The sequence below is a fragment of the Geotrypetes seraphini genome, chromosome 8 (genome assembly GCF_902459505.1).
Source record: "Geotrypetes seraphini chromosome 8, aGeoSer1.1, whole genome shotgun sequence".
Classification (NCBI taxonomy): domain Eukaryota; kingdom Metazoa; phylum Chordata; class Amphibia; order Gymnophiona; family Dermophiidae; genus Geotrypetes; species Geotrypetes seraphini.
In genome coordinates this window covers 28,839,468-28,854,163 of record NC_047091.1, presented here as the reverse complement: position 1 = coordinate 28,854,163, position 14,696 = coordinate 28,839,468, and the positions used below count along the sequence as shown (strand labels likewise).

Genomic DNA, 14,696 nt, shown 5'->3' with positions numbered 1-14,696 from the left:
GATGATTTTAGTGTACCTTTGCAACTTTGATACTTTCAAATAAAGTCCATTTGGGAACATCGTCACTCCACAGAGGTTTTTTTTGGTTTTCTCTGGATTTTCTTCTTTGTGGATATTTTGGGGTCAATTCCTTTTGTTTTCTACTCTGTTCTTTATGACATGAAGCCATACACTCGCTGTAGATATGGACGGACAACCAAATAACAAGACGTATGGGGACAAGTACTTAAAGCTCTCAATCTGGATACTTTGGAGGAAAGGTGGGAGACAGGAGATATGATAGAGATGTTTAAATAGCTACGTGGCGTAAATGCGCATGAGTCGAGTCTCTTTCATTTGAAAGGAAGCTCTAGAGTGAGAGGTGATAGGCTCTGTAATCTGAGGAAATACTTTTTTACAGAAAGGGTGGTGGATGCATGGAACAGTCTCCCAGAAGAGGTGGTGGAGTCAGAAACTGTGTCTGAATTCAAGAAAGCCTGGGATCTCTTAGAGAGAGGAAGAGATAATGGTTACTGCAGATGGGCAGACTGGGTGGGCCATTTGGCCTTTGGCATCATGGTTTTGTTTCTATGTAATACAAGCAAATTCATTTTTGCATACCGCTGCACCTGTTGAACTTTCAACTTCAGAGAAAGCAAAAATTGTCATTCCAATTGGTTGATCAGACTTTATCAGTGGAGCTACTAAGTGATTTTCATTCTGGAGAGAGACCTTTGGCCCTTTCTGGATTTGAACTCACATTTGACTGCCATGTGGAATATAGATCTTGTGTTCTTGCCTAGCCTTGCAAGTACCAAAAAGTATCAGAAATGTGCAGTAAACGGTAGAGTGGATTCAGAAACGGGGCCACTTGTGACTCTCTAAATGGTAAGAAGTAAGTCCAAAGGGTTTCGGTCTTCTGAATACCAATAGAGAACCCTTGTTAAACCCTGCAATTTTTAAACACAACTGAATATTCCAAGTCATTATGGGCAAGAAGCCTAAAAAAATGCCTTCAAAGGTGGGTTTTCTCTCAAAACAGAGCTCTGGTAGCCATGCTGGTCCTGGTGAAATATTGATTTATGGGGGGGGCAGTTTGGACTAAAATAAAATTTATGACTTCCGGCGGAAGCATGGGGCTGTGAGCAGGACGGGCTCGTGGCTCCGGTACGCCCGCTGCAACACTAAATGTTAATCGGCACTGATTACCTCGGCTCCTGGTGTCGGCACGCAGGGGAGCACTGTCGGGCGTTCCTGCAGCGATTTCGCGGCTGTCGGGGGGATGGCCCCTCGTCCTAACAAGACGGACCGTGAGCGCAGGAAACAGCCTGAAAATAAAATGGCGGCGCATGTGGCGCCTGCATCGCCGGAAACCCCCAGCTCCCTCTGGGTCGCGAAGGTTACCGCTGAAGTGCAGTCTGCGCTGGAGGGCACGCTGGGAGACAAGCTGCAACGCATATTGGATAAACTAGACACGCTGGATCAGCGTTTTGCCGCTCTGACCTCGGAGGTTCGGGAGACACAGCAGCGGGTCAGCTCTGCTGAGGATGCTGTGCAGAGGCTCACGCAGGACCAGGCGGGCCACTCTACCTCTCTGGCAGTGCTCCGGGCCAAGGTGGAGGACCTCGAGAACCGGTCCCGCCGGAACAACCTGAGGTTCGTGGGCTTGCCTGAGTCTCTGGGGGACTCTGATTTGGGGGACTTTTTGGAGAAGTGGCTGCTGGAGTCTTTGGCCCTTCCGCAGCAGTTGGGTCCCATCTATATTGAGCGGGCGCATCGATTGGGGTCCCGGCGAGATGGAGTGGAGCGCCCGCGGTTGGTTATCTGCCGCCTGCTCAACTATCGCCATAAGATTGCGGTTCTGAGGGCCCTGCGCCAGGGGAAGAAGTTGCTCTATAACAACAAACCGGTCCTCTGTTTCCAGGATTACTCGGCGGAGGTTTCGCAGGCTCGGCGCAAGTTTTCTCCCCTTTGTTCCAGTCTTGTCCGGCGCAGTATTCCTTTCTCTCTTCAATACCCTGCACGGTTGCGGGTGGTGCACTCCGGCAGGCCACACCATTTTGACACTCCAGAGGCGGCTCGGCAGTTTGTGGAGGAGAAGTTCCCTGAGGTGGCGCCGTGATCTGCGGCCGAGCTTCTTTGGTGGAGCTGTCCCCGTTGGGAGCTGGATGCTGTGGTTCTAGGTTTCGAGAGTGCTGCGCTGATTCCTCCGAGGACCTTCCCCCTTGGATGTTGGGGCTTCTGCTGATTTCACTCCACGTTATGAACAGATTTTTTCCCTTGTTGGGTTTCCTGCATTTTGAGTCTGCTCTTCTTTGCTGTGTGTGGGGGGGGGGGGCGGGTTTGTGTGCTTTGTGATCTGGGGAAGTTGTATGGGGGGTTGGAGTGGAAGTGGTCTGTATTGTGGGGGGTCTGTCTGGGGGCTTCTTTGAGTACGTTCTTTTGTGTGAGGGAGGGTCTGGGTCGGGTTTTGCGGTGTGGTTGCAGTGAGCTTGGGTTGCTTGTTTGGAGGGGGGGTTGGTGGGGGTTCTGTTTGCTTGTTGGATGGTTGGGATGCTGGTTGCGGTATTCTCTGTCTGGGGGCTCCTGTTCTCTGGCTCTTTTTTGGTAGTAGCATATGGCTTGTCAGTTTTGGGGTGGGTCTGGGGGCTGAGGGGTTCTGTGGGGGGCCTGCAGTGGGCGTGCCTGCTTTCTGGAAGTGGCACCAATTGGGGTGCGGTACTTGGGTTGGTGTGGGTCATGGGGGGGCGGGGGGTAGTTGGGGGGGGCAGGGGGAGGGGGTGGGGGGATCAGTTGGGGACGGGGTTCTCTTATGGGTTAGACAGGTGGGTGATTGGTGGTGTTTTTTGAGTGTGTGGTTAGAGGGGTGGTGGCTGGGATGCTCCTCTGGCCTTTTCCGATGGGATGTTCTGTATCTGCTTTTGGCTCTGTTTTTAGTCTTTCCTGGAACATAACCTGATATCTTGGAATGTGGGGGGGATTCATTCTCCGATTAGAAGGTATAAAATATTGCAAGCCTTGAATCGTAGGAGGGCCTCCATTGCTTTTCTTCAGGAGACCCGGTTGTCCTCTGAGGAGCATGCTAAGCTCTGCTCTTGGTGGGTGGGTACACATTTGGAGGCTCCGGCTCTGGGGGGAAAGGGCGGGGTGGTGATGCTTTTTCGTAAGGGTCTTCGCCTCCAAACTCGCAAGGTACTTCGGGATCCTGAGGGTAGGTACCTTATTGCCTCAGTCTCTCTTAACAATAAACCCTTATTGCTTTGTAATTTGTATGCTCCTAATAATCCTTCTGCCAAATTTTTTCGGACGTTGCGTAACCTCTTGTTGCAGTTTGGTGACATTCCTTTGATTCTAGGGGGCGACTTCAATGAGGTCCCTGATCCCCGGTTGGATCGATCTTCTTCTGTGGGAAGAGAGTCGCTTGGGGCCTGCACGGGGGCTAGCATGCTGACTTCCTCTTTGAACTTATTGGACGTTTGGAGGGTTCTTCATCCGATGGAGCGGGACTATTCCCATCTGTCTCGTGCCCATGGGACGCTTTCTCGCATTGATTTTATTCTTCTGTCCCGGGACCTCCTCCCTGCGGTTCAAGAAGCCGTGTTGGGCCCCATTGAAATCTCGGACCATGCTTGGGTGGGCCTGCGTTGGCTTTGGGGGTCACTGCGGGTGGGGGGTGTTTCCTGGCGATTTCCCTGTCACTTATATCGTAATGCCCGCTTTCATGAATTTTTGCTGGCTAAATGGAGAGATTTCCAAAGTGCTAATATGCAACATCGCGAGGATCCTATTCTCTATTGGGAGGCTGCGAAGGCCGTGTTGCGTGGGGAAATCATGTCGTTTGTAGCTTTTGAGGCTAAGGCACGGCACAGAGAGATTCTTGCTTGGGAGACTAGGGTTCGGATTCTGCGGCGTCGCTTCGCGAGCGCCGCCACGTTGGCGCTTAAAAAGCAGCTTTTGGAAGCACAGCAGGTCTTGAATGAGCTCCTGCATAGGGGGGCTCAGCGGTTTCGGGAGCATTATCAATTTCAACTTTTTCGGTTCGCCAACAAGAGTAGCAGGATGTTGGCGCGTTTGGCTTGCTCTTATTGGGGATCCGCAGGTGTCGCTGCTCTGCGCGATGCGCGGGGCTTGCTTCACCATAAGACTGAGGATATTGGTCGAATTCTGCAGGACTTTTTCGCTGACTTGTATGCCTCGCCTGGCCCGGATCTTCTTGATGGGGGGGGTCTATTTAGACAGCTTGGATTTACCCCGTCTCACTACAGCTGACTCTGTAATGTTGGAGCACCCTGTGCTGGCGGAGGAGGTGGAGTGGGCGATCCGTGCCAGCCCGTTGGGCAAATCTCCGGGACCCGATGGCTACCGGGGTGAATTTTATAAGTTGTTGGTGGGTGAGATTGCTCCGTTGTTGTCGGAAATCTTTAATTTGAATGTGGCCAAGGGGTTTTTGCCCCGTTATTTGAATTCGGCGCAGATCATTGTTCTTCCTAAGCCGGGCCGGGATCCGACCCTGCCGGACTCCTATAGACCCATCTCCCTGCTCAATTTTGAGACGAAACTGATGGCTAAGGTGCTGGCGAATCGGTTGGCTCGAGTATTACCTTCCCTAATATCGGAGCAGCAGGTAGGTTTTGTGCGTGATCGGCCTATTTCTAAGAACCTTCGCCGTATCTTGCTGGCCCTGGAGAAATTTGGAGTGGATGGGACCCCCGCAGTCCTGGTGAGCTTTGATGCAGAAAAGGCTTTTGACCGGGTGCGGTGGGGGTTCCTCTTTGCTACGCTGAGGGCGTACGGTTTTGGCCCCTTTTTTCTCAAAGCTCTTTTGGCACTCTATAGTGATCCGGTGGCACGGATTTCGGTGAATGGTGGCTTCTCGGACTCCTTTCCCATTTGCAGGGGGACCCGTCAGGGCTGTCCCTTGTCACCTCTGCTGTTTGTGCTTTCCTTGGATCCCTTGATTCGGGAGCTCCAGGCTAATGTCGACATCAGTGGCCTTCAACTGGGAGCCTCTCATTTTAAAATTGCGGCCTTTGCCGATGATCTTTTGGTTTTTTTGACTAACCCACAACGCTCTCTGTCCACCCTTTTGGAGAGTATTAGGGAATATGGGGATTTTTCAGGGTTCACCTTAAATTTGAAGAAATCAGAGGCTCTGGCTTCGCCTGGAGATCTCCGGCAATCTTGGAGGGGGACCTTTCCACTGCATTGGGCGGATTCTTCTTTTCGCTATTTGGGAGTTCAATTGTCCATGGATGTTCGGGAGCTTTACCGGTTGAATATCGCTCGCTTGCTTTCCACTACCGGCTCGGTGTTGGCCGCCTGGCGTAATCTGCCGCTTTCTTTGATGGGGAGGGTGCAACTTTTTCGGATGGTTTTATTCCCTAAGTGGCTTTATGTACTGCAGACTTTGCCTTTGTATCTCTTGCGTAAGGATATCCGGGCCCTTTCCTCTTTGTTGTCCAAGTACTTTAGGGGTGGTCGGCGACCTAAGTTGCGGTGGCAGTTGTTGGTGGGCTCCTGGAGCCGGGGAGGTTTTGGGGTGCCGGATATAGTTCTTTATAATCAGGCGTGTCTGTTGCGCCACGTCCGGGACTGGGTTTTTGGTACGGACCTTTATACTGATCTCTTTCTGGAGCGCGATTATTACTATCCTTTTCTCCTTCTTTCTTTATTGCATGCTAGGCTGGCAGTGCTGCCCGTATTTTGTCGGCGGAGTATTTTGTTTCGTCCACTTTGGGAGGTGTGGCGACGGCTGCTGCCGTTTTGGCGGCAGGATCCTCATGTTAGTGTGTTACTGCCTTTGACCGGCAATCTCTCCTTTCCTCCGGGGCTATTCCCATCTCTCTTTGGGCGTTGGCGAGCTAGAGGGTTTGAGTATCTTTTTCAGTTGCTGCGGGAAGGCGGCACGCTCCTCTCCTGCGACGAGTTGCTGAGTAGGGGGTCTGCCCTCTTTGGGTCTTCCATTTGCTCATTGCCAATTGCGGCATTACGTGCGGTCCCTTCCTCGGAGCTCTCTTTCTTTGGATTTTGGGATTAGTTTTCGTGACTTTTTGGAAGGGGGGGAGGACTCAGCTTCTGGGATCTCGGTTTCCTTATTTCATAAGCAACTTGGGGCGCTTGGTCTACCGCGGGATTTTTCTTTGATACTGATGGCTTGGCAGAGGGATTTGGGGCGGGAGCTCGGGGCGGGCTTTTTGCTTCGGGCTCTTCGCGGTGTTCCTGCTTTGGTGCATAGTGCGGAGCTTTGTGAATGCCATTTTAGGACCTTGTTGAGAGCCTATGCTTCCCAGAGCCGGGCCTACCATATGGGATGTGTTGATACCCCCTCCTGTCTCACCTGCCATACGGAGGTGAATTCTTACTTTCATGGTCTTTGGGGTTGCGAGAGTATTCAGAGCTTTTGGGGGGGCCCTGGCTTCCTTTCTTCAGGGTCTCTTGCGAGTTTCTGTTCCTGTTTCTGTATATCATATGTTATTCGCTCATTTTTCCTTGTTTTCTGTGTACACCTCTGCGGAGAAATTGTTTTTGAGCAAATGTTATATTCTGGGGAAAAAATGTATCTTGAATTTCTGGCTGGCGGAGGTTCCTCCCTCCTTCTGGTATTGGCGGAATAAATTACATGCTCTTCTTGGATGGGAGGCCCTGCTGGCTTCTTCCTCCCGCCGCCGGAGTAGACACTTTGTTCATATTTGGACTCCTTATTTGGACAGTTTGCCTCCCCGGGTTCGTAGTCGTATCTTGAATAGACTACAAGCGTATTCCATCCCGCCTGTCTGATTTGGGGGTTGGGGGGAGTGGGGTGCTGGGTGGGGTTTGGTGGGGGGGTTGGGATACTTTGTAACCTGAGAGGACATCAGAGTCCAGTCCTCTTGGGGGTAGGGAGCTTTGTTTTTCATATTTGAAATAGCTTTGTCCTGCTGTTTATCTGTGTTCTTGTTGTTGCTTAATAAAAACAGATTTCACTTAAAAATAAAATTTATGCAGAGATTTTATGTTGGAAACTGTATGGGTGTCTTTCTCTACTATGTGGCCTTCAAAGTTTATCTATGACAACATCTTTAGAAAATGCACATTACTTTGGCAACTGAATGCACCTTTTCGTTAAATTTTAACCTTGCCATGTTCCCAAAAGTAGGTGGGGCTTCATGAAACTTCAGAGTGATCAGACTCGTGCTATGTCTACAAAAAATCAGCATACGAAGTAAATGACGAGTCTGCTACTCCCGGATCAAATAAGAGCTTATTTTTCCATGGAATGGGAGCAGAACTGCCTGAGGGTTATTTCTAGACCGTGTCTCTCAAACTGCCCCAAAGAGATTGAACTAGAAGAGATGACATGTATGTCGCGTAAACAAGAGTCTGTCAATGTTATGAGCGTCTGTGTGCGTAAGGATACAACCGCCCAAACAAGCATCATTCTTTGACGTGATTGGTCCTTGAAAACTAACGGAAAGTAATTTTACTTTTATTTTTTATGAGCAACAAAACAATCGAGGCTTTGTTACCGTTTGGATCTTCTTGTCTTTGCGAACTTGGATTTTCAGCTCTGACAGAAATTTAAATCTGAAAAAAGAGAACGACTGCAGATGGTGGATGATGAAATTCGTGTTTGCTTGTCAACTATTGAGCTGTGTTTTGAGTTGATTTGCACTCAAAAACAAGCTCATCCATCGCATTGATTAGGAATTCTATTCTTTCTACTTTAGTTTCACTGTTGTTACAGTTACCCATCCATAGCTTAAAGAACTTTAAATAAATAATTCTCAGATTTACCCCCTCTTTTATGAATCCGCGTTAGTGTTTTTTATCGCCAGCTTTGGAGGTAAAAGCTTCGATGCTCATAGAATTCCTATAAGTGTCAAAACTTTTACCGCCACAATCCATGATAAAAAACAGTAAGGCGGCTTCATAAAAGGAGGTGGGTTAATTTTTTATAGATTTTGTAATTTTTATAATTTAAATTATAATGTGCCGCGAAAACCATTTGCTCTGTCTAGTGTACCAGAGCTAAAAAAGTTTGAGACACTGCCTCACTCTGTTCCCCCAGCGGTCTGAAGCTATTTGAGCCTTGAGTTCAGTGGCTGAAGCTCTTTTGTGGTCCAACATAGGAACTGTTGACTTGATGTGTAACAGTGTTTTGACGGTCACTAACAAACAGAGAGGGGGAAGTGAAGTTGCATTTTTGTAGCTATTTAACTTGGCAGACTAGTCTGGCTCCATGCATTATGGGGATGCTGCTGGGGGGGACACACCAGATTATGCTAAGGTGAGTGCAGATCATCTCAGTGTCTGATTGGGTTTTGGGGGGGCTTCTTAAATTTTATTCCATGGTCACTCTCCACCATGATACCAATACTCGGAACCTTCCATGGTTGATCTTTCTGCTTCCTTTTGTCATTCTTTTTTGTTTGTTTTTTGAGGGAGGGGGCTTTTACTTGTCTGATTTTTTTGGGAGGGAAAGAGGGGGTTTCTGGCAGGATTGATTGTTTCTGTCATGAGGAGACAAAAACAAAATTTAAAAGAAAAGAGCGTTCTACAATCTACAAGAAATTATGCTCAAACTGCAGTACTCAAAAGTCCCCAACTGGAAGGGGAAAGTTAAATCTTATTGTCTGCAATACCTCTAAATTTAAACTATCCAGTTTCAAGTTTTATTTTAGTTTGATGAATCGCTTATTTAGTTTTACTAAGCGAGGTACAAAATTGATAAAAATATAAACATATATTTAGACATACAAGCAGAATCAGGCATCGTGAGAAAAGTAACCCAACCTTAGAAGGCTTGTCCTATAAGGAAACCGTCAAGTGATTAGTTTCAAACAAAATATATGGGGTTTTTTCCTGTTACTTAAACATACTGATACTTAGACATATGTAAGGAAAAGGCCAGAAGGTGAAACAGGTAAAACTTTCATCACTTGAGTAAGGCATCGTTCGGGGAAAACAATCTGAGAACCATGAAAGAAAACATCCTTATTCCTAGAAAACAATCTTAATAATATCTCTAATGGAAGTTAATGTCAATAATTCAGTTGTACAAGGAACCCTATTTATTTCTCCAAAATTAGGGGTCCAAGTTTCCAAGTTTATTAAAATTTTTGATAAAACGCAAATCAAAACTTCTAAGCGTTTCACAATTTGTAATTAAAAAGGGGAGACAGTAAACGAATGAATACTCACAAAATAATCCATGACCAACTTGAAACATTAGGAAAATGGGAAGAACTACAAATTAAGAGTAAAGAATACATAGAAGGTAAACCACAGTGGGGAAAGTAGGGAATGAAGATGATCGAATAACCCTGGCTGTAACCAAATCTAATTAACTAAACTAAACTAAACTAAGCCTTAGGTTTATATTAGAGAGTTGCGCGGGGACAGAAATCCCACCCATCCCCACCCAAATCCCACCCGTCCCCACCCAAATTCCACCCGTCCCCACCCGTCCCCGTGAGGAATCCCTCCGTCCCCACCCGTCCCCGCGAGGAATCCCCTCCGTCCCCACCCGTCCCCGCGAGGAATCCCCTCCGTCCCCACGAGGAATCCCCTCCGTCACCATCCTTCCCTATAAACTTCAGAAATAGTTATTTTATTTAATTATGCTACTGAATTAAAGGCTCTGGTAGAGACCCATTTACAAATAAGCAAAGAGACTTTATTAATTTGGAAATATTAATTGGGAAGAATACATACTTTGTAAATGGGTTTCTACCAGAACCTCTAATGTAAATATAAAATATAAATACTCAGCTGATGAGAACCCAAAAACTGTCAGCTGAGGACTTCCTTTGCAGTTGGCTGGGGGTCCCTTTTGCCAAGCTTGGCAGGCAGCAGTAGCGTCCCTGAGTCACAGATGCTGGCACCTCAGTGGCTCATGGATGCTACCAGCGACTGCTGCGCTTGGTGGAGGGGAGTTCTGGCCATCTCTAGAGGAGGTCCTCTGCTGGCGGTGCTTGGGGATCCCCAACAGTCACAGCAAGGGTCAACAAGTACTTCAACACTGTAGAAATAAAACCAGAAATGCATTTCCTTTTCTTTTGAACACAAAACAAAGACATCTGCCATATACATTTCCCAAAGCTAACATATTTTAGTCAATAAATTCCGTTTTTTACCTTTGTTGTCTGGAGACTTATTTTTCCATAAAGTTGGTCCCAGTTTCTTTTTTCCGCTTTCCCATCTTCTGTAAATTATTCTATTGCTGTCCATTGGTTCCCCCTACCATGGTCTAGCATTTATCTCTTTCTCATCTTTCGTGCCTGCCCACCAGCCCCATGCCCAACATTTCTCCTTCTATCACCCCTCTCCAACACTATGCCACATCTCTCCCTCCATTCCCTTCACCACTGTCTATAATTCCTCCCTCTTGCATCCCTTTCAATCTGTCCCATTGTTCCTTGCCACATTTCTCACTCTCATCTTTTTCTTCCCTATCACATTCTGTACCTTCCTCCCTACGACCAAAAATTCTCCTCTTTCTTCCATTTGCCGTGTGTACACAACCATCTCTCTTTCCCGCTCATTGACACACCCACACCCAATTCTCTCTTTCTATTCCCTCCCCCACCTCAGCATCTCTTTCCCTCCCTTCCTCTCTCCCCAGTTCATGACTTCTGTGTCCAAAAATGCATTCCCTTCCACCACTTCATTCAAGTCCAGATAACAGCAGGGGTTGGAGGCAGCCTGCAGCAAGCCATATGTAGCCGACCCAGAAGTCTTCCCCCAAAGTCAAAGCTGACATCGGAGGAGAGGCTTTGCATCAGTCTGGCGGTGGCTGAGGTGTCAGGTGGGAGGGGGTAGATACTGGATGTAGGAGGTGAGAGGAGACAGAATGTAGATAGAAATGGGGAGGGATCAGACACACTGGATGAAAGGGGAAAGATAAGACAAGCTGGAATGCCTGGGGAGAGAGAAAAAGACAGATGATGGATGTAAAGAAAAGGAGAGGGGAGGAAGACATTGAATGGAAAGGAGGAGAAGGGGAGGATACGGATGGAATGGAGGAAAGAGAAAGATGGAGCAGACACTGAATAGAAGGGGGAGAAAGAGAAATGAAGCAGATGCTGGGCTGAAAGGAGGGGAAAGATGGGCAGATGCTGGATGGAAGGGGGAGAAAGAAGGGTAGATGATGGATGGGATGACAGAGGGGGCAGAAAGGAGGAAGAGAGGAGACAGATCAGATGCTGGGCAGAAGCAGCAGACAGAGGGGCAGATGCTGGATGGAAAGAGGAGGAGAGGCAGATGCTGGATGGAAAGGGACCTCAGGTCAGCATCTGAATGGCCGTGCAAGTCTACATGGGTCCAAATGGTGCCACACACTGCTAGACCCCTCCCCCCAGTCCATTGTGCTTTCTAGAAGCCAGTATTGTGGTGCAGCCTGGTCCCTGCTAGGTTTTCTCCCCCTAGATTGGGACAGACTGTGCTTTTGCCAGCAGAGGCAGAGTGGTGAACCTGCACGATGGCGCAAACTAGCCTCCCTCCCCACCCCACCCCACCTCACAAGTGTCCTCCACCCAGAACAAGACCGAATCTGGGTTTCCAGTGGCTGAGCAGTGAGCCTACCAAGGCATCCCCTACCGAGAATGGAACCAACTCTGCATTCCCGGCCTTTGTATGAGGGAGGTCTGGTGCCCCAGAGTAAGAAGACTTAGAGCAGGGATGCCCACACTTTATGGGCTTGCGAGCTACTTTTATAATGACTAAGTCAAAATGATCTACCAACAATAAAATTTAAAAAAAACACAAAGCACAATGAAAGGCAGAGAAAATGTTAATTATTCATATTCCGGGTTTTTTCAAAGAGGTCACGGCAGATGACTCTATGCAATGTCACCTCGGTAACAAAATACAAAAATAGACAAATACACCCCCTCCCTTTTTAATAAACCACAATAGTAGGTTTTAGCACAGGGAGTTACACTGAATGCCTCGCACTGCTCTCAATGCTCATAGGCTCCCTGCGCTAAAAAATGATATTGCAGTTTAGTAAAAGGGAGCCATAGTGCAAAATATAGACAGCAGTTATAAATTCTCAAAACTGACACATTTTGATCACTAAATTGAAAATAAAATCATTTTTCCTACCTTTGCTGTTTGGTGATTTCATGAGTCTCTGGTTGCACTTTCTTCTTCTGAATGTGCATCCAATCTTTCTTCCTTTCTTTCAGCCTCCTGTATGTTTCCTCTCCTCCAGACCTCATTCTCTCCCCCAACTTTTTCTTTCAGTCTCCCTGTTCCCCCTTCTTTCTGTCTCCCTGTCTGCCCCCTTTCTTTCTTTCTCCGTGCCCTCCCCCAAGCCACTCGGTTTGCTGCCACTGCCATCGGGGAATAGCCCCCAAGCCACCGCTGTCCCAAGCTTTCCCTGCAGAAGCGTCGCGCTGACCAGCATTCTGCTCCCTGACGTCAATTCTGACGTAGGAGAGGAAGTTCCGGGCCAACAAGGCATTTCTCCTCATTCCATCCAGCCTGAGCCCCATCTCTCCTTGATCCAGCATTTCCCTTCTGTGTTTGTCAGAATTACCATTCCACCTATTTTCCAGCATCACCCTTCTTTGTGTCCATCTCACCTATATCCCTATCTCACCACTTTTTCAGAATCTTCATTTGTCTCTGTCCTTGTCTTTACCCCATGTTCACCATTTGCCCTTTCAATGTCTTTATCTCCCCCCCCCCCCACTTTTTCAGCATTACTTCTATGTCTCTATTTCACCTCCTCTTCATGTCCCCTCTGTATCTCTATCCTTATTCAGTAGGTCCTGCTTACCCTTTCTCTTCTTTGTGTCACTATCTCCATTTTCAGCTTTCCCCCATTTTCCTTTGTTACTGCACCTGGTAGCCAGAATCTTTCCACCCTCCCTCCACTCCGGCCCAGCCCAGTATGAAATATTTCCTTTTTTTCCCTCCCCTCTCTCTTTCTCTCTCTCTTCTCCTCCCTCACCCATGAGTCCTGCATCTGGCCCTCTCCCTTCTACCTGCAACTAGCAACACCCCCCTGCTCCGCAGCTCTCTTCAGCAACTCGTCAGCAGCGGTGATCAAGACAAGCTGCCGACATCGAGGCCTTCCCTCTACGAGTCCCGCCTTTGTGGAAAAAGGAAGTTGAAACAAGCGGGACTCGCAGAGGGTAGGCCCCGACATCAGAAGTTTGTGTCGATCGCTGGTGCTGAGTTGCCAAAGAGAGCCGCGGAGCAGGGGGTGTGGCCGGAAGCAGGTAGAAGGGAGAGGGAGATAGGAAGACTGTAGAAGCTCCGGAGCATGACACCAACCCCGGCCAGGATGATTTCTTTTTCGGGCTGCTGCTGCCGCTGCCACCGCCACCCCCCACCCGAAATGACAAAAAACAGCCTAATGCCCGCGTTGGCGTCTTTGACGTTGGGGAGAGGAAGGCTGATAGGCCCGGTAGATCGGGACGGCAACACGAGTCTATCACGGAGCCCGGGATGGGCTCTGCGGTCGACTCACGTTGCCTTCCTGAACTACCGGTTGATCGCGATCGACATGTTGGGCACCCCTGACTTAGAGCCATAGCGCACGAGACTCCCACGGGGATGAAAACAGCCTACCTAAATTCTGGCGATGCAGGCATGTAGCTTACAAGTCCGGCCGCGTCGCGGCGGGAAATAGCCATGCTGAGCAGTGAGCTCAGCACGTACACAGATGAAAGCCTTGCTTGCTGATTGGTCCGGTGGCACGGCGGGGCGGGGCCGCCGGACCAATCAGCAAGCAAGGCTTTCATCTGTGTACGTGCTGAGCTCACTGCTCAGCATGGCTATTTCCCGCCGCGACGCCGGACTTGTAAGCTGCATGCCTGCATCGCCAGAATTTAGGTAGGCTGTTTTCATCCCTGTGGGAGTCCCATGGGCCAGGGGGCGTCCCCGTGGGAGTCCCGTGGGTCAGGGGGGCATTCCCATGGGAGTCCCGTGGGCCAGGGGGCGTCCCCGTGGGAGTCCCGTGGGCCAGGGGGGGATCCCCGCGATCTCCGTTCCCGTGCAGACCTCTAGTTTATATACCGCATCTTCTCCACTGAAGTGGAGCTCGACACGGTTTACAGAGTTTAAAAAATATGGGAAGAGAGAAGAAAGAGTTTACAAAGCATAAAAAGAGGGGATGTAATCAGGAGAAGAGATTATTATATGCTAGAGAAAAGCCAGGTTTTCAGTTGTTTTCGGAATAGTTGGAGGGAGTCCAGGTTCCGCAGCGGGACAATGAGGTCGTTCCAGAGGCCGGTGATTTAACAGTAGGTCTTTAGATTTCCCTATGTTGTTTTCTGCCCTAATATGAAGAGGTAAGGAATTCCATATTGTAGGGGCCAAGATTGCGAACGAGGTAGCCCGACGTGTGCTAATAATTTTCAAGGATGGTATATACTAAGGCGCGCTAGCCGTTTTAGCGCGTCCATTATAGTCTATGGATACGTTAGCGTTTAGCACGCTAATATTTAACACACGCTTAAACGACTAGTGCGCCTTAGTAAAAGGACCCCTATATGTTTACAGTAACTCAGTAAGATTAAGGCTATTTAGAAACCTCAAATTATCCACCACCTACATTTTTAAAGAATTGCTAGACAAAGAGTAAAAAGTAGATTTAGTCAAACTGCTCTCTAACAGCTCTAATATATAATGTATTTGTGGATGAAGAGTAGTTTTCATCATAAAACTATTATGAATATAAAATCGAGCTCTTTAGTGAAACCTTTCTATAACCCATATTGTCATCA

General features: G+C 48.3%; 1 protein-coding gene across 3 annotated transcripts in view; it reads left to right on the top strand.

Annotated features, from left to right (window-relative positions):
- Positions 1-14,696, top strand: part of CSF3R (colony stimulating factor 3 receptor) — a 126,498-nt gene that overhangs the window by 71,645 nt on the left and 40,157 nt on the right. Inside the window, exon 1 of one of the 3 annotated variants that reach the window (XM_033955293.1) lies at positions 8,236-8,245. The exons of the other annotated variants lie outside the window; for them this stretch is intronic. The gene's annotated coding sequence lies outside the window, so the exon portion shown is untranslated. Of the gene's footprint in view, positions 1-8,235; positions 8,246-14,696 lie in introns of those variants that run through there. 3 annotated transcript variants of the gene reach the window in all.